The 23573-nt window shown below is 40.8% G+C and overlaps 2 long non-coding RNA genes and 1 pseudogene across 3 annotated transcripts in view; 2 read left to right on the top strand and 1 right to left on the bottom strand.

Annotated features, from left to right (window-relative positions):
• LOC131503595 (uncharacterized) overlaps positions 1 to 7730 on the top strand; it is a 30551-nt gene extending 22821 nt beyond the window's left edge. The window contains exon 3 of the long non-coding RNA XR_009257465.1: positions 7569 to 7730. This is a non-coding gene — a long non-coding RNA (uncharacterized LOC131503595). The remainder of the gene's footprint in view (positions 1 to 7568) is intronic.
• Positions 2126 to 6605, bottom strand: LOC131503597 (uncharacterized). Of its 2 annotated transcripts, XR_009257470.1 has the most exons (4): positions 4653 to 6605; positions 4480 to 4566; positions 3904 to 4057; positions 2126 to 3785 (listed from the first exon to the last, which is right to left on the bottom strand). It is a non-coding gene; the product is annotated as an uncharacterized LOC131503597 (long non-coding RNA). The 2 variants fall into 2 exon arrangements; XR_009257469.1 differs by having other exon boundaries at positions 2126 to 4057.
• A 3407-nt stretch (positions 7731 to 11137) lies between the features above and the next one.
• LOC131503599 (probable G-protein coupled receptor 160) lies at positions 11138 to 12231 on the top strand (annotated as a pseudogene).
• Positions 12232 to 23573: the final 11342 nt, after the last annotated feature.

Raw genomic sequence — 23573 nt, forward strand, 5'->3', positions numbered from 1 at the left:
CCAGAGAGAGAGAGAAGAAAATAAAGAAGGACATGTAGAATAGGCATAAGAGAATAGATTAAATATGTCTGCTGAAACATACCAACAATAATCAGACTGGAGGTGGGAAGAAATAAGAAGGAGAAAAGGAAGAAAAAAAATCATGTATAATAAGAAATGTCCAAAAATTAAATCAGGAAATGCAAAACCATCGGGTGCGTTGGAACTGGTGGCAGTGCTGGTCTGGAGGAGGGGCTGTCTGGTTGGTCAATGCCAATCCTGCTCTGGTAGATGATGCAGTTACCAGGCACGGAGGTGTGTGGTTCGGTGTCGGTGGGTCTCGCCTCCACTGTGGGCGGCCACTGTCTGTTCCCTGAAGCCCCACCTTATCGGTGATGGGGAGAAAAAGGATGACACCCCAGTCTCTCCTCCACGGCGTGAGTGTCCCAAACCAGTCTGTTAGGCCGTCCTTGCAGTGCCGTGTGCGTGAACCAGGCTGTTTGTCCTGCTCTGCCAACTCCCATACCTCCCTGGCGGTCAGCTGGGATTTAAACACTGATGTCTTAAGGGGTGCCCCTCCACACTCGTGGGTTCCAGGGAAGAGCCACTCTGCGTTGCCTCAATGCTGTGTGCGGTTTGTCCCGCTCCGCTGACTCCCACATCTCCTTGGTACTTGACTGGGACTTAAACCTTGATGTCTTAAAGGGTCCCCCTGCATGCGCCCCAGTTCCAAGGAAGCGCCAGTCTGTGCCACTGATATATTGCCTCTGGCTGGCGGGTGCAGGCAGTCATTTTCCTTTGAACGGTTATAAACCTTCTTCCCACAGCACTCCAAGAAGGGGATTGCTTTCTCCCACTCCAGACTGAGTCTCTGAACTAGGTAGTGAGGCCGAGACTGAATCCCCTTCTCCCCACGTGCACAAAAGGGCAGCTGGCCCCAGGCCAGAGAAAGCCCCACGGTTAGAAATTGGATCTTTGCCCGTCCTGGTCGGTGGTTTTTCTCTTGCTCAGGTGCACTTACACCTTCCCAGCCTCTCTTCCTCTTCCTTTTGTCTCTCTGCAGAAGGGGATCCCTCCCATCCATGGCTACACAGACCATTTTATCTCTCCCAGTTCAGAGTCATGTATCTATCCCTGCCAGGTCCCTGGAAATGTCTTTGTCACTCTGTAGCCCGGACTCTTGGAATTCAAAGTCCTTTGCCCTCAACACTGCTGTGTTTGAGGGATGAGGGAACTTCAAGTCTTCCTGCTTCTCAGCCATGTTGGATCCACCTCCTGTTCTTAGCTTTTAGATATTCTTTGGGCACCTTAGTTCTCCTGACTTACTTGAGCATGAGGAGTTATCCATACTATATGGAAAAAATGTAATACAAGAACTTTTATAAAATCAGTTACATAATGTATCATCAATTGGTATTTCTTTGATTTTCAGTAGTCTTGCCAGTGGGAGGCGAAAACCTTCCATCCTTTTTATTTCTGTGGCCTCTCTCATACCAGAACTCACATAGGTTCAGCCAGCCTGGGATTTCTGTTGCCATCTGCATTTTGCATCAGTTGATGTCTTTGTGTTAGAATATCAGTGCATTATATTTTTCTTCCATTTTAGAGTCTCATTCTTAAAATCTTTAGATTGAATTGTTTCCCCCCCCCCCCCCTTCCCCCATATCCATCATTTTCCCAGGGATTGATTGACAAGTGTATTATGTTTGTATCTTACTCCAATGGTACACAATTTCCAACTTGTTCTGGAGTCTCTTACGTTACTAGACTTTTTTTTTTTTTTTTTTTTTTTTTTTTGGTTAATTAAAAGGGACTTCTAACTTGGTATCGCGTGTCTGTTTATAAAACGGCATGCATATGGGTTTGTGGCTGACACTTTATTGGTGATGATTTTGGGAGAGGGGGCGTTTCAGCACAGAGCCTGACGCGGGGCTCGAACTCACGGACCGTGAGATCGTGATCTGAGCCGAAGTCGGACGCTCAACCGACTGAGCCAGCCAGGCGCCCCTTGCCATATTTTTTTAATACCAACTTAAATAAGATGTGTTCTTTCCTATTATAGTTGGAGTAATAAAGTCAGATGCAAACTATTTGCAATTCAAAAATATTAGGATTTTTATCCTTTATTTTATTATCGTAGTGTATCTTTGATTTGTGAATGTCAAACCATCCTTGTTTCCTTGGAATAAATCCCACTTGATCATGGGTTGTGCCTTGAGGTCACATAGAATAGACCATGAGGTCTCCCAAAGTGGCACAGGAAGTCACAGAAGTGGGGCTCAGGCCACCTGTTGTTTGGAATAACCTTAATCCAAAGGCCTTAATACACTGGAAGGGTGGCACAAGGTCACAAAGAGCTGGGTCCGAGGCCAACCAGAACTGGGTAGAAGTTCACTCAAAACCAGTTTCAGGACTAAGCTGAGTGGGGATCTAGGTCCCACAGCGCAGAACACATCACGAGCAGCAGTTTGAGGTCCTCAGGAGCAAGGCTCGAGGTCACCAGGAGGTGGATTCGAGGTCACCTGGAAAAGTCTTGCCAAAGTCCAGAGGAACACCAGTTCCCCATGTCCTGAGCTAGAAGGTCACCTAGAGCAGGGCAGGAGTTTACCTAGTGCATGACTGGAGATGCCCCAGTAAAGGTCCTGGTCCACGTCAGCTGGGAAGGGAACTGTGCAGGTGAGGCGCTCTAGGTCACGGGGAGCAAGGCATGAGCTTGGGCAGAAAGGGCGGGGATTACCACAAAGAGTAAATCCAGCTCACCTGGAGTGGGGATCCAGGTCACCCAGAGTGGAGCACCGAATCTTATGGAGCGGGGTTCCTGCTCCACCTGGAGACGGGTCAAGGTCACCCTGAGCAGGGATTGAGGTCACCCAGAGGGTTCCAGGAGCTCACTGGGAGCGAGGTTCCAGGTCCGTTGGAGCAGGACCCAAATTCATTGTCAGCTCCTCTCAGGGTCAGCAGTGGGTCAGGCTGTACGGCTGAGTGGGTCAGGAGGTCCCCAAGGAGCAGGCATGAGTTCACCCAGTGAGGGTCTGGAGGTTCTAGTGAGCGGGTCTTCAGGTGATCTGAAGCAGGACTCGCAGTCATGGAGAGAGGGTGTGAGTTCACTTGGAGCAGGACTCGAGGTCACCCAGATCAGGGCACGTGCTCACCCAAAGCAAATCTCATGCTCCACTGGAGAGGGGCTCCAGGTCACCCTTGGCATGACTGGAGTTCCTACAGGGAGGGTCACCAGGTCACAGGGAGTGAGGCTTCGTGCACTGGGAGTGGAGCACAAAACAACAGGGAGGGAGGGCCCGTGTTTGCCCTGGTCAGGGCTTCAGTTTGCCTAGAGTGTGGCACTAGCTCACACAGAATGGAGCACCAGGTCACTGAAGCACGGCTCGAAGTCACCACAGCAGGGGCGGATCTCAAGGCCACACTCACAACTGTGTACACTTGAATCAGGGCCTGAGCCCTCTAGGAGCTGGGCTCTGGCCACCTGGAGCAGGACTTGAGCTCATACGGAACAGGTCTTGAGGTCAAGTGGAGCGAGCCTCGAGCTCACATGGAGCTAGGCACCAACCCACCTGAGTGGGGCTCGATGTCACCTGGAGCTAAGCAGGAAGTCACAGGCAGCAGAGCTGGTGCTCAACCGCATGGGGGCTGGGGCTAACCCAGAACACGACTCTGGACGCTGGAGCCGGGCTGGAGGTCACTTGGGGCAGGTCACGAGGTCATGAAGCAGGTCACCAGCTCAGATGACACCGGAGGGGGGCTCATCGACTCCCCCCAATCAGATGTGGGTCTCAAGGTCACCTGCACAACTATGTACACATGAATCAGGGCTCAGCTCACCAGGAATGGGGCTCAAGGTCACCTAAAGTGGGGCACAGGTTCACTAGGAGCGGGACTTGAGGTCACTCAAAGTGGCACACTGCTAACCTGGACTGGGACTCGAGGTCATCAGGATCAAGCCGTGTCCTCAATGAGACAAAGGCTTCTTCTCAACTGGAGAGGAGCTCGAGCTCACCCTCAGCAGAGTTTGTGCTCCTCTGGGCTGGGTCACCAGGTCACAGGGAGTCAGGCTTCTAGGCACCTGGAGTGGAGCACAAAATCCTAAGGAACAAGGGCTCATGTCACCCGAATCAGGGCTTGAGCACACCTAGAGTGTGGCACTAGCTCACACACAACAGGGCAGGTGCTGACCTGGGGCATGACTAGACGTGCACCCCCACGCCCACCGGATGTGGCTCTCAAGTGCACCAGTGTGTACACTTTGAACAGGGCATGAGCATATCAGCAGCTGGGCTCCAGGCCACTTGGAGCAGGGCCTCAGGTCCCCTGGACTGCAGCTCCAGTTCACACTCAGTGGGGCGGGAAGTCATCTGGAGCTGGTCAGAACCTCATACAGAGCAGGGAACAGGTCCTCCAGAGCGGAGCTCCGGGTCAAACTGACTGGGGCCCCAGATCACCCCAGCGGAGGGGCACAAGGACACACAACGGTTGGCACGAACTCACCCAGAGCTTCAGAGGCATTCACTAGAAGTGGGGCACCAGCCAGGTGGATCAGGACTTGAGTTCCCCCTGGTGTGGGGCAAGGTCTCACTGAGAAGGGAAGCAGGTCATCAGAGAGGGGCACGGGGTTAGCTGGAGTGGGCTTACCGATCCCCTGGAGCAGGGCTTGAACTCACCAGGAGCAGGACTCCATGTCCCTTGGAACATAACTTGAGCTACCTGCAGAGGGACACGAGGTCACAGCAAGCGCCCCTTGAAGGTCCCTGCAGCAGAGCACAGAATCATAAAGAGAGGGGCCCTTGGTAATGTGAAGAAGACTCAAGCTCACTTGCAGGGCACCTGGAGCTCACCTGGGCAGTGGCCCTCGCTCACAGAGAAAGGGACACGTGCTCAGCAGAAGTGGGGCTGGGGCAAAACCCGAGTGGGGTCTGAGGCCACATAGAGAGTGAGACAAGCTCACCAAGACAGAGTCTTGAGATCACCTGGCATGAGGTCACCCAGAGCATAACACAGGCTCATCAAAACTGGGCTCACACTCACCTGGGGATGGCTACCTCTCACTCTGAGAAAGGCTTCAGTACACCCAAAGTGTGGCATGAGCTCACCAGGTGTGGGGGTCAAGGTCACCCAGAGCAGGGAAGAAGGCATATCAAGCAGGGCTCATTTCAATTGGAGACAGGCACAAGGTCACCCAGAACATGGGCTGAACTCAAGCATGGCTCGAGTGCGCCTGGAGTGAAGCACGAGGTCATGTGGAGCTAAAAACAAGTTCACTGGGAGTGGGATTCAAGGTCACCCCAAACTAGGCTTTGCTCAACTGCAGTGGGACACGAGATTATTCATTAGGAGCTGAGCTAGAGATCACCCAGTATTGGTCTGGAGGTTCTGCTGAGTGGGGCACAAGGTCACACAGAAGAGGGCACGTGCTCACGAGAAGTGGGACTGGTGCAAAATCTGAGCAGGGCCTGAGGTCACCTGGAGCAAGACAAACTCACCAGAGAAGGTCTTGTGCTCAACTGGAGAGGGGCTCCAGGTCACTGGGAAAAGTGTCCATGCTTAAGCAAAAAGGGGCTTGAGGTTGCCCAGAGTGGAGCATGTTGACACCCCGAGCGGGGCTGGTGCTCACCTGGAGTGGAGCATGAACTCAACCCTAAGTGGAGCTCATGGTCACCCGGAGGGTGGTATGAGGTCACACGGAGCAAGGTCTGTATTTAGCCAGAGGGCTGCTGGAGCTCACTCAGAATGGGGATTGAGCTCATCCAGAGCAGGACTCAAGCCCACCAGGAGCAGGACTCATGCTCACTGGGAGCGGGACTTGAGCTCAAAAGACAATGAATCAAAGGACATGAGTTCAAACATACCAGGGCATGAGGTCACCTGAACCAGGGCTCATATTTAGCTTTTGTAGGCCCACTCTAACTCAGTGTGGGGCTCATGCCCACCCATAACTGGGCTTGTGCTTACCCTGAGAGGGGTTTGTGCTCACCCTGAGCAGGTCACAGGTTTAACTGGACCAGGATAGAAGTCATCCAGAGCAGGTTTATCGGTGACCCAGAGCAGGGCACAAGGTCACACAATGTAGGGCATGAGCTCACAAGCAGAGGGGCATGACTCAACCGGAGTAGAGCAGAAACTTACCTTAATGGAGTCTGAGCTCATACAGAGCAGGTTATGAGCTCACCTGAATTAGGACACAGGCCCATTAGATATGGGACTTCAGCTTATTTGGAATAGGGCTTCAGCTCACCTGGAGCTGGGCTTGAGGTCACCTAGAGCAGGGCACAAGGTCACTGAGAACAGGACAGGAACTTACCTGCAGCAGAACTTGTGTTCACCCAGAGCGGGGCTCGAGGTCACTAGGAGCAGGGCACGAGGTCACATGCAGCAGGGCACAAGATCACATAGAGCAGGGCTTGTGTTTACCAGGAGTGAGCTAGAGATCATTCAGAGCAAGACTGAAGCTCACCCCAGATCAGGGCTTGAGTTCACCCAGAGCAGGTTTGAAGTCACCCAGAGTGTAGCTCAAGGGCTGGTACTCAACACAGAGCAGGCTCATGCTAACCTGGAGCAGGGTTCATGCTCACACAAAGTGGGAAAAGACCTCATCCAATGAGCGACTCAAACTCACAAACCGTTGAGATCATACCCGAGTCAAAGTCAGATGCTTAAACAATTGAGCCTGAGATTTCATATTAAAAGTATCAATTTCTAAAAAAAATTTTCCTAGTCCAAATCATTAAAATTCCATTTTAAAGAATCTCAACTCTAAAAAGTACCATATGAGTTGTCTTCCCTTCTCTCTTGGTAAATATGAAGAGGTGGCATTTAGCAGACATTAATGCCAAGTACTTAATCTTTGAAAACCCTAGAATGTTTACATTTGATATCTTAACTTACATAGATTTAAGTAATATACGTCTGATATCTGAGACAAAAATACAGATTTACTAATCTTGTACCTTACATTTCCTTTTGCATATCTTCAGCTGAAAATTCAAGAGTGGTAATTTCAGTTTATTAACAGCAACAAAAATGAAAACTGAAAAAAATGTTTATTACTCAGAGTTGGTATACTAATTTTTATATAAATTATTTTTAATGTAGTAGTGTTTAAAGTCACTGTTCTTAAAATGACTTCGTTGGTGAAATGTTATCAATTATGAAAAAATAAAATATAATTTAAAAATAGATACACTCTATCTCTAAATTCAACAATCGTGCATATCTTGCCGTCTCTGGGTTAACTCAATGTATAACTATATAATTATTGTGTGCAGAGTCTTTAGAAAATTCCTAAATTATTGTATAAAGACAACCCCTTATCTCTTAAGATTAAGGATATTGTCCCATATGTGCAAAAGACAGCTCCTCAGGATATATAATTTTCACAAAGAGAGTTCTCCAGCTAAGGAACATTTTGTGTAAGGTTCTATATGTGTTTTACCCAAAGAGTTACAGATCATCATGATGAAAGACATTCCAGAAAGCTACAGACTTTATCTTAAGCTTTTACTATGTGCAAGCCTGTATGGCTTTAGTTTCATAGGAATTTAGGGAGGTTTATTTCATGTTTGAAAAAACATTTTTTTTAGGTTATTTGTCCATGAGGCAGATGTATAATTTATACTCGAGGCAGAAACAAAGCCCATGCTTTGAAGTTTGGCCAAGTCATTCTGAACATGGTAAATGTTAAAGTATGGATTCGTTGAGAGCCCATGAACAGGGCCCACAATCATTAAAAGTTGGAGATTTTATTTATTAGCCTTCATCATCTAAATTCTCAGAAAATACAGTTAAAATATATGTTGTTATTCATTTGGATAAATGTCTTAAATTTTCATCTACCATCTTATAGACAAACTTTGACTTCTCTACTTCTTATATATTTGCTAGAAATCTAAATAAGCCCCATCAAAGAAAAATTATTTTATTTTTTAAATAAATTTATTGTCAGATTGGCTTACAGAAAACACCCAGTGCTGATCCCAACAAGTGCATTCCTCAGTGGCCATCACCCATTTCCCCCTCTTCCCCATCCTCCCATCAACCCTGTTTGTTCTCTGTATTTGTCTCTTATGGTGTGCCTCCCTCCCTCTCTGTTTGCAACTATTTTTTCCCCTTTCCTTCCCCCACGGTCTCCTGTTAAGTTTCTCAAAATCCACGTATGAGTGAAAACATATGATATCTGTCTTTCTCTGACTGACTTATTTCACTCAGCATAATACCTTCCAGTTCCATCCATGTTGTTGCACATGGCATGATTCCATTCTCTCTTTGCCAGGTAGTATTCCATTGTGTGTACACACACACACACACACACACACACACACACACACACAGACCACATCTTCTTTATCCATTCATCAGCTGATGTACATTTAGGCTCTTTCCATAATTTGGCTATTGTTGAAGGTGCTGCTATAAACATTGGGGTACAAGTTTTGTTCCCCATGCATCCTATGCCCCTATGCATCACCACTCCTGTATCCCTTGGGTAAGTTCCTAGCAGTGCTATTGCTGGGTCATAGGATAGTTCTATTTTTAATTTTTTGTGGAACTTCCACGCTGCTTTCCAGAGTGGCTGCACCAGTTTGCTTTCCCATCAACAGTGCAATAAGATTCCCATTTCTCCACATCCTCACCAGGATCTGTAGTTTCCTGATTTGTTCATTTTAGCCACTCTGACTGGTGTGAAGTGCTTATGGATAGGAAGAATAAATATTGTTAAAATGTCAATACTACCCAAAGCAATCTACGCATTCAATGCAATCCCAGTCAAAATTTCACTGGCATTCTTCTCAAAGCTGGAACAACAATCCTAAAACTTGTGTGGAAACACAAAAGACCCCAAATAGCCAAAGTAATATTGAAGAAGAAAACCCAAATGGGGGGCATCATAATCCCAGACTTTAGCTTCTACTACAAAGCTGGAATCATCAAGACAGCATGGTACTGGCACAGCAACAGACACACACAGACCAATGTAATAGAATAGAGAACCCAGAATTGGACCCAACTGATCTTTGAAAAAGCAGGAAACAACATCCAATGGAAAAAAGACAGTCTCTTCAGCAAATGGTGCTGGGAGAACTGGACAGCAGTATGCAGGAGAATGAAACTAGACCACTTTCCTACACCATACACAAAAATAAACTCAAAATGGATGAAAGATCTAAATGTGAGACAGGAAACCATCAAAACCCTAGAGGAGAAAGCAGGCAACAACCTCTTTGACCTCAGCCACAGTAACAGCTTGCTCAACACATCTACAAAGGCAAGAGAACTGAAAGCAAAAATGAATTTTTGGGACCTCATCAAGATTAAAATCTGCTGCATTGCAAAGGAAAAAACGAAAACTAAAAGGCAACAGACAGAATGGGAAAAGATATTTGCAAATGACATATCAGATAAAGGGTGAGCATCCAAAATCTATAAAGAACTTTATAGTAAAGGCTTTACCCACCCTTACAGCACACTCTCCTAGGGTCCATCTCATTTCATATTGAACACAGATAACCAGGAAAGACTCTGCCATTTAAAACCAATTTGTAAAGACCAGAAGAAATGGTAACGGATTCCTCAAAGAACAAAGCCAGTATATAGGAAAAAAAAAAAAAAAGAAATCTACTAGGAACATGAAGAATAAAAAGAAACGACACAGCTAAGGGAAGAAAACACATTTCCAATATCTAACACAAGAGAAGTGGAAATATGCTAACTGCCTGATAAAGAATTCAAAATAATTATATTACGTAGCTCAGTGTATTATAAGAAAACATAGACAACTAAATGAAAACAGGAAGATAATATACAAACAAAATGAGAAGCTCAGCCAAAACAAAACAAACACACAAACAAGCACACAAAAAAACAAACAAACAAAAACAGAAATGCTGGACGAGAAGAATATAATAGTAAGTGAAAATGTCACTAGAGAGGTTCAAAACTAGATCGGTCAAGCAAAAGAAACAATCAGTGAGCTTGAGAACAGCTCACTTGAATTTATCCAGTCGGATGACTGACAAGAAAAGAAAGGAAGGAAGAAAGGAAGGCAGGAAAGAAGACAAAGAGAAAGGGAAAGGGGAAGAGAAAGAGGAAGAAGAGGAACGAAGGGAGGGAGGGAGGGAGGGAGGGAAGGGGGAGGGAGGGAGGGAGGGAAGGGGGAGGGAGGGAGGGAGGGAGGGGGAGCAGGAGGGAGGAAGGAAGGAAGGAAAGGAGGGAGGAAGGAAGGGGAGACAGAAGGAGAGAGGGAGTGAGAGAGGGAGAGGAGAGAGGGAGGGAGGAAGGGAAACCAAAGGGACCTGAGGATCCCACCAAGCTAACCAAGATACACTAACCAGTATTCTAGAGTCCCTAAAGTCCCAGAAGGAGGGAGATGAGAAGGGGCAGAATATCTATATAAATAAATAATGGGGGGAAAGTTCTCAAGTCTGGGGGTGCATAACTGTGAAGTCCAAAGAACCCCAAGTAGATTGAGTGTAAAAAATCTACACTGAGACATCTTATAATGAAATTAGCAAAAGCCAAAGACCAAAACAAAACAAAGCAAAATAAGCAAACAAAACACCACCCCAATTTTTTAAATTACCAAGGGAAAAGCAACTATGACATAACAAAGGAGCCCCCAAAAGACTGTCAGAGGATTTCTCCGCCAGTGAAGTTGAATGTTATACCCAGAGTACTGATAAAGAATACTATAATTAATAACATTACTATATTATCTTAATATCAAAAGTTACCTTAATATCAAATGTTACCTTGATGTAAGTGGATTAAATCCTCAAACAAAAGACATAGTGTGGTAAATCAGATTAGAAAAAAAACAAAAAGTGCTTAGGGAGTTGCCCGTCTCTCTGTGGTCCCGTGGGGCTGGGCACAGCAGGTGTCTGGTCTGGCAGCCAGTGCCAGGGTCTTAGTGGGTAAGCCAAGAGTCTTGGTGCCTCAGAATTTAGTCACATAGCAGTTGAGTATGCCTGGTACCAAAAGTAAGATAACTCAAGGCAGTAGAATTGAAATTGGAAGGTCATCAGCCACGAAGGACCTATTGGAGAAAGCATAGGATAGTAGATAAAATGAAGCAGTGTTTTATCATATGTATTTCGGCAGGCCTTCTGATATTCGACTAAAAAACATTAATTGCTCTTTCTACAGAGAATTGGTCATGCAGTATCAGTTAAATCAAGGAAGTCATCCCCTATATGGTAAGTGTCTTCTATCCTTGATTACACTTGGGAAAACATTACTAAATATCCTCACACTAGGGATGAGAAGAAAAAACACCTATCAAAATTTTATGAAGTATTTTTGCATTTCATCAGCATTCATTGATCTTTTACTAAACATTTCCAATTATATCCTTCCTACTTCAGGGATTTTGCACTTTTGGGTATTACATTTACTAAATATCACTTCTGCCTATTTACTCCAATTATTTCTGTGACTTAGGGCTTTTTGCTTTATCCAGTTTTCCTGAGAGCTTGTACAGATTATTATCTGAATTTCTCTAAACCCACCAAGCTTGTATTTACAGGCCAAAACTATTCTATTTTACTTCTTCACAGTAATTTTAATTTGGATTTCAGTCCTTGCTTATGTTTGGGAGACCCAGCCATCTACTAGAACTGAGTGTTTATTTTAGTCAATGTCCTTTATTTACTGGTATTCAGAGTTACTGGCTGTCATCTTCCATGGTGATTATTTTATTTATGGCTTTTATAAACTTTGGTCAGAAGTGACTACATTGGTACAAGCTGTTAGGATGACTTCCTATATAAATGAGACTATCTTATATTTTCCCTTTTCATCCACTCCAGTTATACTGAGCACTCTAAAAAAAATCCCTCTTGCCCAAGTCTGTTACCTGTTTTCTTGATAACTGGTTACCATTTGTTCTACTTCAAGTAATTTTACTCTTTTCCTTAAACTACAGATTCCAGCATATATTGAATGAACATTCCATGGTTGTACTTTGTAGACAGTTTCTTCATTGCTATGTTTATTGGTTTAATTGTCACAAGCTTAATTTAAAGACACTGTATTACCTGTGGATCCGTTTGTCAACTAGAAATGCTCCTTCATTTCACTTACAATTCATAATCCGTGCAAGCTGAGAAGCCTATATGAATAGTAATTTGTTAATTTTGTCATGTTAAAACTAACTAAAAATGACAACTACAGTCAGAGTCATGATTATCAAATGAGAAAGAATGACGACTCATGACATATAAAGATTGAACTGAACTGAAGTTCCCCTCCCGAGGCCCAACTTTCATACCTTTTCAAAATTTGTTAAAAGGGGTGATGGTATTAAAAACAAAATAATTCCAGGAAAATGTTTTATGTGCATTCAGGAACACCATGTGTTATAAATATTAATTTAACACAAAATTAAAATGACTTAAGATCTGGCTATACCCATTCCATGTTACCAAAAAAACTACTGGATGCAGATTGTTATTTAAGTCTGAGATTCATTGCCAATAATATATGAACTTAAACATTCTTACTAAATTCAAAGGAAGAAAAAAAAAAACAATCAATACTAATATTCAACTATCTGCTGTCAACAAGAGACTGATTTTAGCTTTAAACAAACACATCTGAAAGTAAAGTGCTGGAAAATAATAGTCCACAAAAATATAACCGAAAAAGAGCAGGAGTGACCATTCTTACATAAAATACGTAAAAATTTGTAAAGAGAAAAAAGGTCATTAAAAATGATAAGGGGACTGATTCCTTGTGAGATTATAATTATAAATATGTATATTTCCAACACTGGAGCAACGAAATATGTAAAGCAAATACTATATCTGAAGGAAGAATTAGAAGGCAGTGTAATAGTAGTAGGTATGTTAGTAGCCACTTTTTAACAATGGATAGATCATCCAGACAGCAAATAAAGACTGGACTTGAAAAACACAATAGACCAAATGGACCCAAAAGACATATGCCAAAGAGTCTGTCAAGTAGTAGCAGAATGCAGGGGTGCCTGGGTGGCTCAGTTGGTTAAGCGTCTGACTTTGGCTCAGGTCATGATCTCAACGTTTGTGGGTTTGAGCCCCGTGTTGGGCTCTGTGCTGACAGCTCAGAGCCTGGAGCCTGCTTTGGATTCTGTGTCTTCCTCTTTCTCTGCCCCTCCCTCGTTCACACTCTTTATCGCTCAAAAAGAAACATTTAAAAAATAGTAGCAGAATACATATTCTTCTCAATCATACACAAAACAGGTCATATGTTAGGACATAAACCAAATTTTGAAAATTTAAGAAAATTAAAGCCCATATCAAACATCTTTTTGACTGCAATGGTATGAAACTGGAAATCCATCATAATAAAACTGGAAAATTCATAAACATGTGGAAAGTAAGCAACGGATTCCTAAACAACCAATGAGTCAGTAAGAAATCAATGGGGAAAACAAAAAAGTGTCTTGAGCAAATGAAAATGAAAACACAAGAAACCAAAATTTATTGGATACAGCAAAAGCAGTATTTAGAGTAAAGCTGTACCGCTGGGAGCCTGAGACAATGGCAGAGTGTGAGGATCCTAAGCTCACCTCATCCCCCTGATACATCTAACCCAGAAAATGACTCAAAGCCCCAGAACAGTCTTTCCAGTTAATCGCAGAGGAGGCCATATCAGAAAACAGTAGGAGGGTCAGATACCCCATTAGGAACCAAATCTCTGTCAAGACTAATTGCAAATAGGGATAACAGAAGCACAGAGAAGGGAAAGCCCCCAAGACTTGAGTAACCTGCAGTCAGAAGACCAGTACATAATATTTGGCTTTGAAAACCAGTAGCACTTAACTGCTTGAGTTTTTACAAGCAGGGTGACTTAACTCCAGATACTTTAAAACTCAGCGCACTTGGCTCTTAGAGAACTGGAGGGTGACTGGAATCCCTACCCAGAAAAAGACAGCAAAACAAACAACACTGTTGAGACACAGCATAGAAGCAGCAGTTTCAAAAGTTCCTGGGGTACGTGGGAAAATTTGTTTGCTAATCTCAGAACATGCCCCATTCCACCTGCGGCCCCTTCACAGTGGTGCCTGACAGCAGGCAGCCCCAAGAGTGAGCACTACTCCAAAGTCACTCCTGCCTTGGGGAGAGGTAAAGCTAACCAGACATGGTTCGGTTCTATGACAGCCCCAGTAGAGGACTCACAGGCAGACATCTGGTCTGACTGCCACAAAGGGAGCCACTGCATATGAGTAGGCTGAAGGCAAACACAGCTCAGCTACAGGAGTAGGGTGCATGCAACAAACACAGAAGACACCCCCTGTAGTGCCAGGGTGATCAAGGCGCGTCAAACTGCAGGGCACTACAGGACCTGTTCTTCATAAGACCCCTACTTTCAAGAGTAGGAGATGGAGCTGACTTTCCTAACACAGAGAAACAGACACAAAGAGTGAGACAAAATGAGGAGACAGAGGAATATGATCCAAATGAAACAATAGGACAAAGCCATTGTAAAAGTGCTAGCTGGCCCAGAGATGAGAATATGCCTCACAGAGAATTCAAAGTAATGGTAAGAAAGATAACCAATGGATTTGAGAAAAGAGTGGAGGACACTAGTCAGAGCTCCAACAAAGAGAGAGAACATATAAAAAAAAAAAAAAAAACCAATCAGAGATAAGAACTCAGTGAAATTAAAAAAATAAATAAATAAACTAGAGGAAATCGATGGCAAATTACAGGAGGCAGAAGATGGATTCACAAGCTGAAAGACAGTAAAGCAACACAGAAAGCAACCAAGCTGGACACAAATCAAAGACAGGAAGAAGAAGAATAGGTTAAGGGAACTCAGGGACACCATCACACATAACAACATTTGCATTATGGGACCCCAGAAGGAAAAGAGAGAGAAAGGGAACATAAAACTGAAGGAAGCAGAAATCCTGAGTCATACTCAAAAGCTAACATCATACTCAACCAGGAGGCACTGAGGGTTTTGTTGTTGTTGTTGTTGCTGCCGTTGTTATTGTTGTTGTTGTTGTCGTCGTTTTGTAAAGTCAGTAAAAAGATCAGGATGTCCAATGTCACCACTTTTATCCAACAAAGTACTGAAAATACTAACCAAAGCAATTGGGCAAGAAAATGAGATAAAGGCATGCAAGTTGGTAAGGAAGAAGTAACTTTCCCTATTTGCAGATGACACGATGTGATGACACAGAAAACCCTAAATATTCCTCCCCCCCCCCAAAAAAAAACCTATTAAAACTAGTAAATGAATTCAGCAAAGTCACAGAATACAAATTGATATACAGACATCTGTAGCATACTATACACTAATAATGAAGCACTGGAGAAAGAAAATAAGAAAACAGTCACATCTACAAGGCACCAAGAATAATAAAATATCTAGGAATAAAGAAGAAGAGGTCAAAGACCAGTACTCCCAAAACTATAACGTACTGGTGAAAAGAAACTGAAGGAATCACAAACAAATGTAAAGATATTCCATGTTTACAGAGTAGAAAACCAATGTGGTTAAAAGGTCTATACTATCCAACGCAATCTACAGATCTAAAGCAATCCCTATCAAAGTACCAACAGAACTAAAGCAACTAACCCTAAAGTTTGTACTGAACCACAAAAGACCCAAATAACCAAAACAGTCTTGAAAAGAAGAATAAACTGAAGGTATCAGAATCCTAGATTTCAAGATACACTACAAAGTTACAGTAATCAAAATAGTGTGGTAATGGCACAAAACAGATGCATAGATCAATGGAAAAGAATAAAAACTCGGGAGATAAATCCATGCTTTTAGGGTCAATGTAACATGACAAAGGAGGCAAGAATATACAATAGGAAAAGGACAGTCTCTTCAACAAGTGGTGTTAGGGGGTGCACTTGCTGGCTCAGTTGATACAGCATGCAACTTTGGGTGCAGAGATTACTTAAAATAAAATCTTTTCCTTCCTTCCTTCCTTCCTTCCTTCCTTCCTTCCTTCCTTCCTTCCTTCCTTCCTTCCTGCCTTCCTTCCTTCCTTCCTTCCTTCCTTCCTCCCTCCCTCACTCCCTCCCTCCCTCCCTCCTTCCCTTCCTTCCTTTCTTTTCTTTTTTTTTTTAAATGGGGTTGGATACAGTGGATAGCAGCATGCACAAAAAAGAAAAAAGAAGCTAGACCACTTTCTTATACCATACAGAAAAAAAACAAAACTCTAAATGAATTAAGATCTAAATGTGAGATCTGAAACCGTAAAATTCCTATAAGAAAACATAGGTAGTAATGTCTTTGACATTAGCCATAGAAATATTTTTTCTAGGTATGTCTCCTTTAGCAAGGGAAACAAAAGCAAAATGCAGCTATTGGGATTACACCAAAGTAAAAATGTTTTACACAGCTAAAGAAAGTGTCCATAAAGAAAAAGGTCACCTACTGAATGGGAGAATATATTTAACAAAACATATGCAATAAAAGGTTAATATCCAAACATATAAAGAACTTATAAATATGACCTCAGAAAAAGTAACAGTCCAATTAAAAATAGGCAAGGAATCTAAATAGAAATTTTTGTGAAGACTACATTATAGATGGCAATATATAGAAATATGTGAAGATGCTCAACATCACTCATCATCAGGGAACTTCAAATCAAAACCATGATGAGATATCACCATTAAAGTTAACAATCCAGGGAACAGATGCTGGTGAGCATGTGGAGAAAGGGGAACCCTCTTGCACTGCTGGTGGGAATGCAAACTGGTGTGGACACTCTGGAAAATAGTATCAAGGTTCCTCAAAAAGTCAAAAATAGAATGACCCTATGACCTAGAAACTGCACTACTAGGTATTTATCCAGAGAATACGAAAATACTGATTTGAAGGGACACGCGCAACCTGAAATTTATAGCAACATTATCTACAATAACTATAAATTATGGAAAGAGCCCAATGTCCATTGACTGATAAATGGATAAAGAAGATATGGTATACATATACAATGAAATATTACTCAGTCATTAAAAAAAGAATGAACCTTGCCACTTGTAACAATGTGAATAGAGCTATAGACTATTATGCTAAGCAAAATGAGTCAGTCAGAGAAAAACTAATACTGTATGGTGTCAGTCATATGTGGAATTTAAGAAACAAAACAAATGAACACAGCAAGGGAGAGACTGAAAGAGAGAGGCAAACCAAGAATCAGACTCTTAACTCTAAAGAACAAACTGATGATTACCAGATGGGAGGAGTGTGGGGAATGAGTGAAAAAGATGATGGGGATTAAGGAGTGCACTTGGTGTGATGAGCACTGAGTTGTGTGTAGAATTGTTGAATCATTAGATAGTATACCTGAAACGAATATAACACTGTATGTTAACTGACTGCAATTTAAATATTAAATTTTAAGGAATTTAAAAATTACTTGAAACTGTAATAGTTCCGGAAGAAAACACAGAAAAATGCTTCTTAAGACCGGCAGTGATTCTTTTGGATATGACAAAATAGCAAAAGCAACAAAAGCAAAATAAATTAAAAAAAAAAAAAAAAAAAAGGATTTTCTCAAACTAAAAACTCTCCTTAGTAAAGGAAACAAAGAGACAGCCTTCAGAATGGGAAAATACATGCCAAGCATATATCTGATAAGGAGTTAATATCCAAAATATAGAAAGAACTCAAACAACTCATCAGCAAGAAAATAACCCAAGTAGAAATAATGGATAAAGGATCTGAATAGACATTTTCCAAAGACACACAAAGGCCAACAATAATGTGAAAAGATTTTCAACATCACCAACCATCATGGAAATGCAAATAAAAACAATATTTTGAACATAATTTATTGTCAAATTGGTTTCCGTACAAAAACAGACACATAAACCAATGGAATGGAAGAGAGACCCCAGAATTGGGCCCACAAATGTATGGTCAACTAATCTTTGACAAAGTATGAAACCAATATATTTTCACCTACCATTGTTAGATGGGCCACTGTGAAAAAGGTAAGTATTGACAAAGATGTATAAAGCAAAGAGTACCTTTGTGCACTATTAATGGCAATGTAGATTTGTACAGCCACTATGAAAACACTGAAGGTAACTCAAAAAGCAACTATCATAGGAAACACTCAGAAATTTCTTCTGAGTATATTTCTAGAGGAAATGAAATCATCATCTGCACTCCTATATCACTGCAGTAGTATTCACAATAGTCACACAACGAACACAACCTAAGTATCTACTGATGAATAAGTAGATAAAGAAAATGTGGAATATTAGTCAGCCTTAGAAAAGAAGGCAGAGTGTTATCCTTTGAGACAATATGGATGAAACTGGAGGACATTATGCAAGTGATATGTCAAAGACTGAAAAATAAGTCCTGTGTGCTCTCATTTCTAAGTGAAATTCTAAAAACCAAATCTTAACAGGCAGAGAGTATAATTGTTTTTACCAGGAAACAGGGGACAGGGGAAAGGAGAGCATGTTGGTGAAAGGATACAAGATTCTGTCTTCACAGGATAAATAAGTTCAGGATATCTAATGTGCAACAGGATGACTACAGATAATACCGTATTTCATACTCGATATGCTATGTATTGGTTTGTATACCTAAAATTTGCTGAGTGTAGATCTTAATTGTTCTCTCTTTAACACACACAAAAGTTAATTAACTATGTGGGTGATGTTAATTAGCTTGAATGTGGTAATTATTTCACAATGTGTATGTATATGAAAACACCATATTGTATACCTTAGGCTTATTTATCAGTTATCGCTCAGTAAACCCAAAAGACAAAAGATGCACCAGAGGGCTCACTCACTCTCTCTGCTTCTTCATATACCAATGAAAAGCCATGTGAGATCATAGTGAAAAGGCAGTCATCTACAAGCTAGAGAGGCCTCACCACAAAACAATACAGCTGACACCATGGTCATGGACTTACAGCCTCCTGCCCTGTGAGAAAATAAATGTCTGTTATTTAAGCCATCTGGTCTGTTATTTTGTTATCACAGCCAGAGTAGACTAATACAACATGTCAACAGAGCATTTTTCATTTTCGTTCACACTCCATTTTGCAAAATAACATTTCTGATTTTACTTATTTACATGTCTACCTAAATGGCATTTGGAAAAGTGTACTATAGGAGACATATCACCAGCAAGCACTGAAAGGAAAAGAAGTACAAAGTGAAGAGATGTGTCTGGAGTTTCAAAATTGTACTGAAAGAAAATATGCAGCTGTACACATCCATATATTTTATTAAAAGCTCTCAGCTATTATTTATTCAAACATTGTTTCTGTCTCTTTCTCTTTCCTCTTCTTCTGGGGCTTCTATTTTGCATATTGATGTAGTCCCTTGGCTACTTTACTTTAGTTCATTTTTTATTTTCTTCCATTTTTCAGACTAGCTAATAGCAAGGGACCTACTACCTCCAAGTTCACGGATTCTCTATACTGCTTATTCAAATGTGATTACAAGCTCCTTCAGTGAACTTTTCAGTTTATGCCCTTTTTACCAGCATGACATCTTCTTGGTTTCTTTTTGTAATTTATGTATCTTTACTGGCATTCATAATTTAGCATAGTATTGTTTTGCTATTTTCATTTATCTCTTTGAGGACATAGTTGACTTAAAATCTTTCTCTAGAAATTCCAGTATCTGAGCTTCCTGTAGTTTGCATCCCTTTTTTGTATGACATAATTTTTGTTTCTTTGTACAGCAGGCTTATTTTATGTTAAAAACTGGATATTGGGGTGCCTGGGTGGTGCAGTCGGTTAAGCGTCCGACTTCAGCCAGGTCACGATCTCGCGGTCGGTGAGTTCGAGCCCCGCGTCAGGCTCTGGGCTGATGGCTCGGAGCCTGGAGCCTGTTTCCGATTCTGTGTCTCCCTCTCTCTCTGCCCCTCCCCCGTTCATGCTCTGTCTCTCTCTGTCCCAAAAATAAAAACAAAACAAAACAAAACAAAACAAAACAAAACAAAACAAAACAAAAAAAAACGTTGAAAAAAAAATTAAAAAAAAACTGGATATTGTGAATTTGATAATGTGAATCTAATAGAAACAGATTCTCTGCCCTCTGCAGGGTTTTTTCTGTTGTTGCTGCTGCTTATTCAGGGTTGTTGATTCTTTGAGGAACTGCTTCGCCAGGCTGCCCATGACTCTGCATTAGATTTCACTTTCCAGGTTTTCCTAGTTATTTTGTTGTTGTTGTTGTTCTATGCTCTACTATCTTTTGCCTGAGATGCAGGTTGCGAGTATCTTTGTCTTTAGGCGCTTTCAACAAATGCCACCTCACAGTGTACCCTGCCCTACTCTTAGATGGGCAAAACAAAGGTAAGCAGACCCTTGAGCTGATCCCTAAGGGAATCCACAAACAAGTCAAAACAGGAAAGTACAATTCTTTAACACTAAGATCCATATTTCTCGTTTGCACCAGAACTTGCAACAGGAATTTTATCTCCATTGCTGCCACTACACTGTAGATCGGATGTCTATAGACAGGTTAAGTTAAGAAGTCACGTGCTTTCTTACCAAAAATCAATAGCTTTTTTATTCATTAAAGGTTCTATGGTATTTTGGGGTTTTTATTAGATTCAGGCTACATAAAACCCAATTCTGATGGTTTTTCTTTCCCAGTTCAATTACTGCTTTATTGGAAGTGTGGAATTTGGGAATTCCCTACCCCATGATATTTGGTTATATGTCTCCTTAACAACCTAATGAATTTTTTATTCAACCTAGTGAATTTTACTGATGTTACAGACACTTTTTGAAATTTATTTTTGTCTAGCAAGGTTTTATTCTACACTCTTTTTATCTTATTCTGCACTATTTTATCAAAATAATTGACTATAAATGTACATGCTGTGAGGATTACAAAGAAGACTAGGAACTGCTTTCTTAATTACAGATGAGAACAGAGAACCCAAAAAGCCATTCTTATGGTAAAGGTGGTAGATTAAGGGGAAATACTAGATAATTTCTATTTCTGCAGCAAAAAAAAAGTCCATCTAGAATTAATGTTAGCTAGCCAAATGGATATTAGGCTCTTTACAATTATAGTGACTGTTCCTAAGCCTTGGAGAGGAGTGTCTAAGAGATAGACCAAAAGTTTTCCTGCAACAGAACTCAAGAGAATGCAGCAGAAATCCCTTCTATAGAAACATAAGGAATATAGATCTATGAAGTTAGTCCTCCTTACTTATTATGGTTTTACTTTAAAAATATTATTAGGAAAAAAAATTAAATTAAAAAAATATTATTAGGGTATGCCAATGAACTTTATTTATTTTCAAAGAAATGTTAATGACCTTGAGGAATTTTCATATTACACTGGTGGAAAGTAGAATACAAGATGTCGTTTTCATAACAAACTAATTATTATGTCCCTTCTTGAATCGCAGATTTTATATTAAAATGCCGGTAACTATAAATTTAATTCAAAATTTTTATAGCATTAGAAATTAGTAATTTTAACCCAAAGTCTAATATATATTGGACAGATTTTTTTCATTATTTAAAACTCAGTCACTTAATACAGGGGACATACAGGAAAATAGAAATCTGAAAATAGAAAATACGCTTTTTGTATCTTTCCTTTTATTAAAAAAAAGAAAAAAAGAAGTACAATCAGTCTACTTGCTTATTGGGTAGGATATTTATAAGATAGTTACAACATTTCATTTGCTGTCTGCAAATAAAATCCAGTATTTCTGCACTTGATAGAAATAGTGTTTAAAATATACAAAGATAAATTCCTAGTTACAGTAGATTCTGCAAACTGAATATCATATCCTCCCCAAATGCCTTTTATACTTTAAAATACACACACACACACATTTCAATATATAAGATATAAAATATTCATGTTTTATATACACAGACATTTTGAGACATATATGTGGCTCTCAAGTACAATTTCATTAGAGACTAATCTGTCTTGCAGTCTCAAAATGGAAATTAGTACTAACGACCATTAGTGCAGCAAAAAAATATATTTCTATTCCACCACTATTATTGGTAAATAATAGAATTAAAGTTATTATATCAATTAAAAGATAATAACAAACACTTGCAAACTTTAAAAATTTCCGCACTACATAAAAAAAGAATTATTTCTAAAAATCACTATTAATATTAGTTTTTATACTATTTCACCCAACTCAAGTTTAGAAGGGATAAGAATACACCCTTAAATATCTTACAAGAAGCTTGAATAAAAAACTGCAGGATTAAATAAACATTTAATATGAATTCATCTGAAACTCAACCAAAATCTTTTTTTTATAAATATTCTACAAAATTAGTAGTTAGAAACGTAATACCAAAATTATACTTTTTGTTAAATATTTATTGAAAACTTACTGTCTCTTAGAAGCTTAGTTATAAATTGTGTATATACCAGTAACTAAGATTCAAATTGTTCCTCTTTTAACAAAGCTGTAGTTAAGGAAAGAAATTAACAAAGCAGAAATGTCTTAGATTATTTAAAAAAATAATAATAGTCCTGGGCACTTTCAGAATTTAAAAAGGTAACACAGAAGTAGAAAATAATTAAAATCTTGATACTTTCACTCAGAAGCATGGGATAATGGCATCAACTAAATTGTAGAAACAGAAATGGAGAAAAATTAATACCACAAATTGGTAACAGCTGAAACGTAAAAGAAATGAGGGAAAGAATGTTTTAGATAGATAATATAAGAACTTATAGAAAAATGGCAGCAAAGGGATGAATTTGAGGAGTATAGTGATGTTCATCGGAACTTCCTACTTTCTCTTAAGAGGCTCGTGGGGCGCCTGGGTGGCGCAGTCGGTTAAGCGTCCGACTTCAGCCAGGTCACGATCTCGCGGTCCGTGAGTTCGAGCCCCGCGTCAGGCTCTGGGCTGATGGCCCGGAGCCTGGAGCCTGTTTCCGATTCTGTGTCTCCCTCTCTCTCTGCCCCTCCCCCGTTCATGCTCTGTCTCTCTCTGTCCCAAAAATAAATAAAAAACATTGAAAAAAAAAAAATTAAAAAAAAAAAAAAAAAAAAAGAGGCTCGTGAGGTGAGTACTCACAGATGTTAACTAAATTTATTGTGCTTATTATATAAATTTATTATATTTTGCAATATATACAAATATGTAATCATTATATGTACACCTGAATCTAATATAATGTTGTATGTCAACTATATCTCATTTAAAAAAAAAAAAGAAAGAAAGAAACTCAAGAGGAAAAAAAGGATAGCAGACATTTTTTTTTTTTTTTTTCTTTCCAACGTGTTTTATTTATTTTTGGGACAGAGAGAGACAGAGCATGAACGGGGGAGGGGCAGAGAGAGAGGGAGACAGAATCGGAAACAGGCTCCAGGCTCCGAGCCATCAGCCCAGAGCCTGACGCGGGGCTCGAACTCACGGACCGCGAGATCGTGACCTGGCTGAAGTCGGACGCTTAACCGACTGCGCCACCCAGGCGCCCCAAGGATAGCAGACATTTGATAATGTAGTTCACGGACCTAATGATGAATAGATTTGAATGATCACTTTGGAATGATACATGAAGAAAGAAAAGGGACCTCTGTCTGAATCACTGAGTACTCTAACAACTAGAGGTCTATAGGATAAGAACAAAGGATACTGCTATGTTAGTAGAAAAATCAAATAA

Source organism: Neofelis nebulosa, assembly GCF_028018385.1.
Source record: "Neofelis nebulosa isolate mNeoNeb1 chromosome Y unlocalized genomic scaffold, mNeoNeb1.pri SUPER_Y_unloc_2, whole genome shotgun sequence".
Classification (NCBI taxonomy): domain Eukaryota; kingdom Metazoa; phylum Chordata; class Mammalia; order Carnivora; family Felidae; genus Neofelis; species Neofelis nebulosa.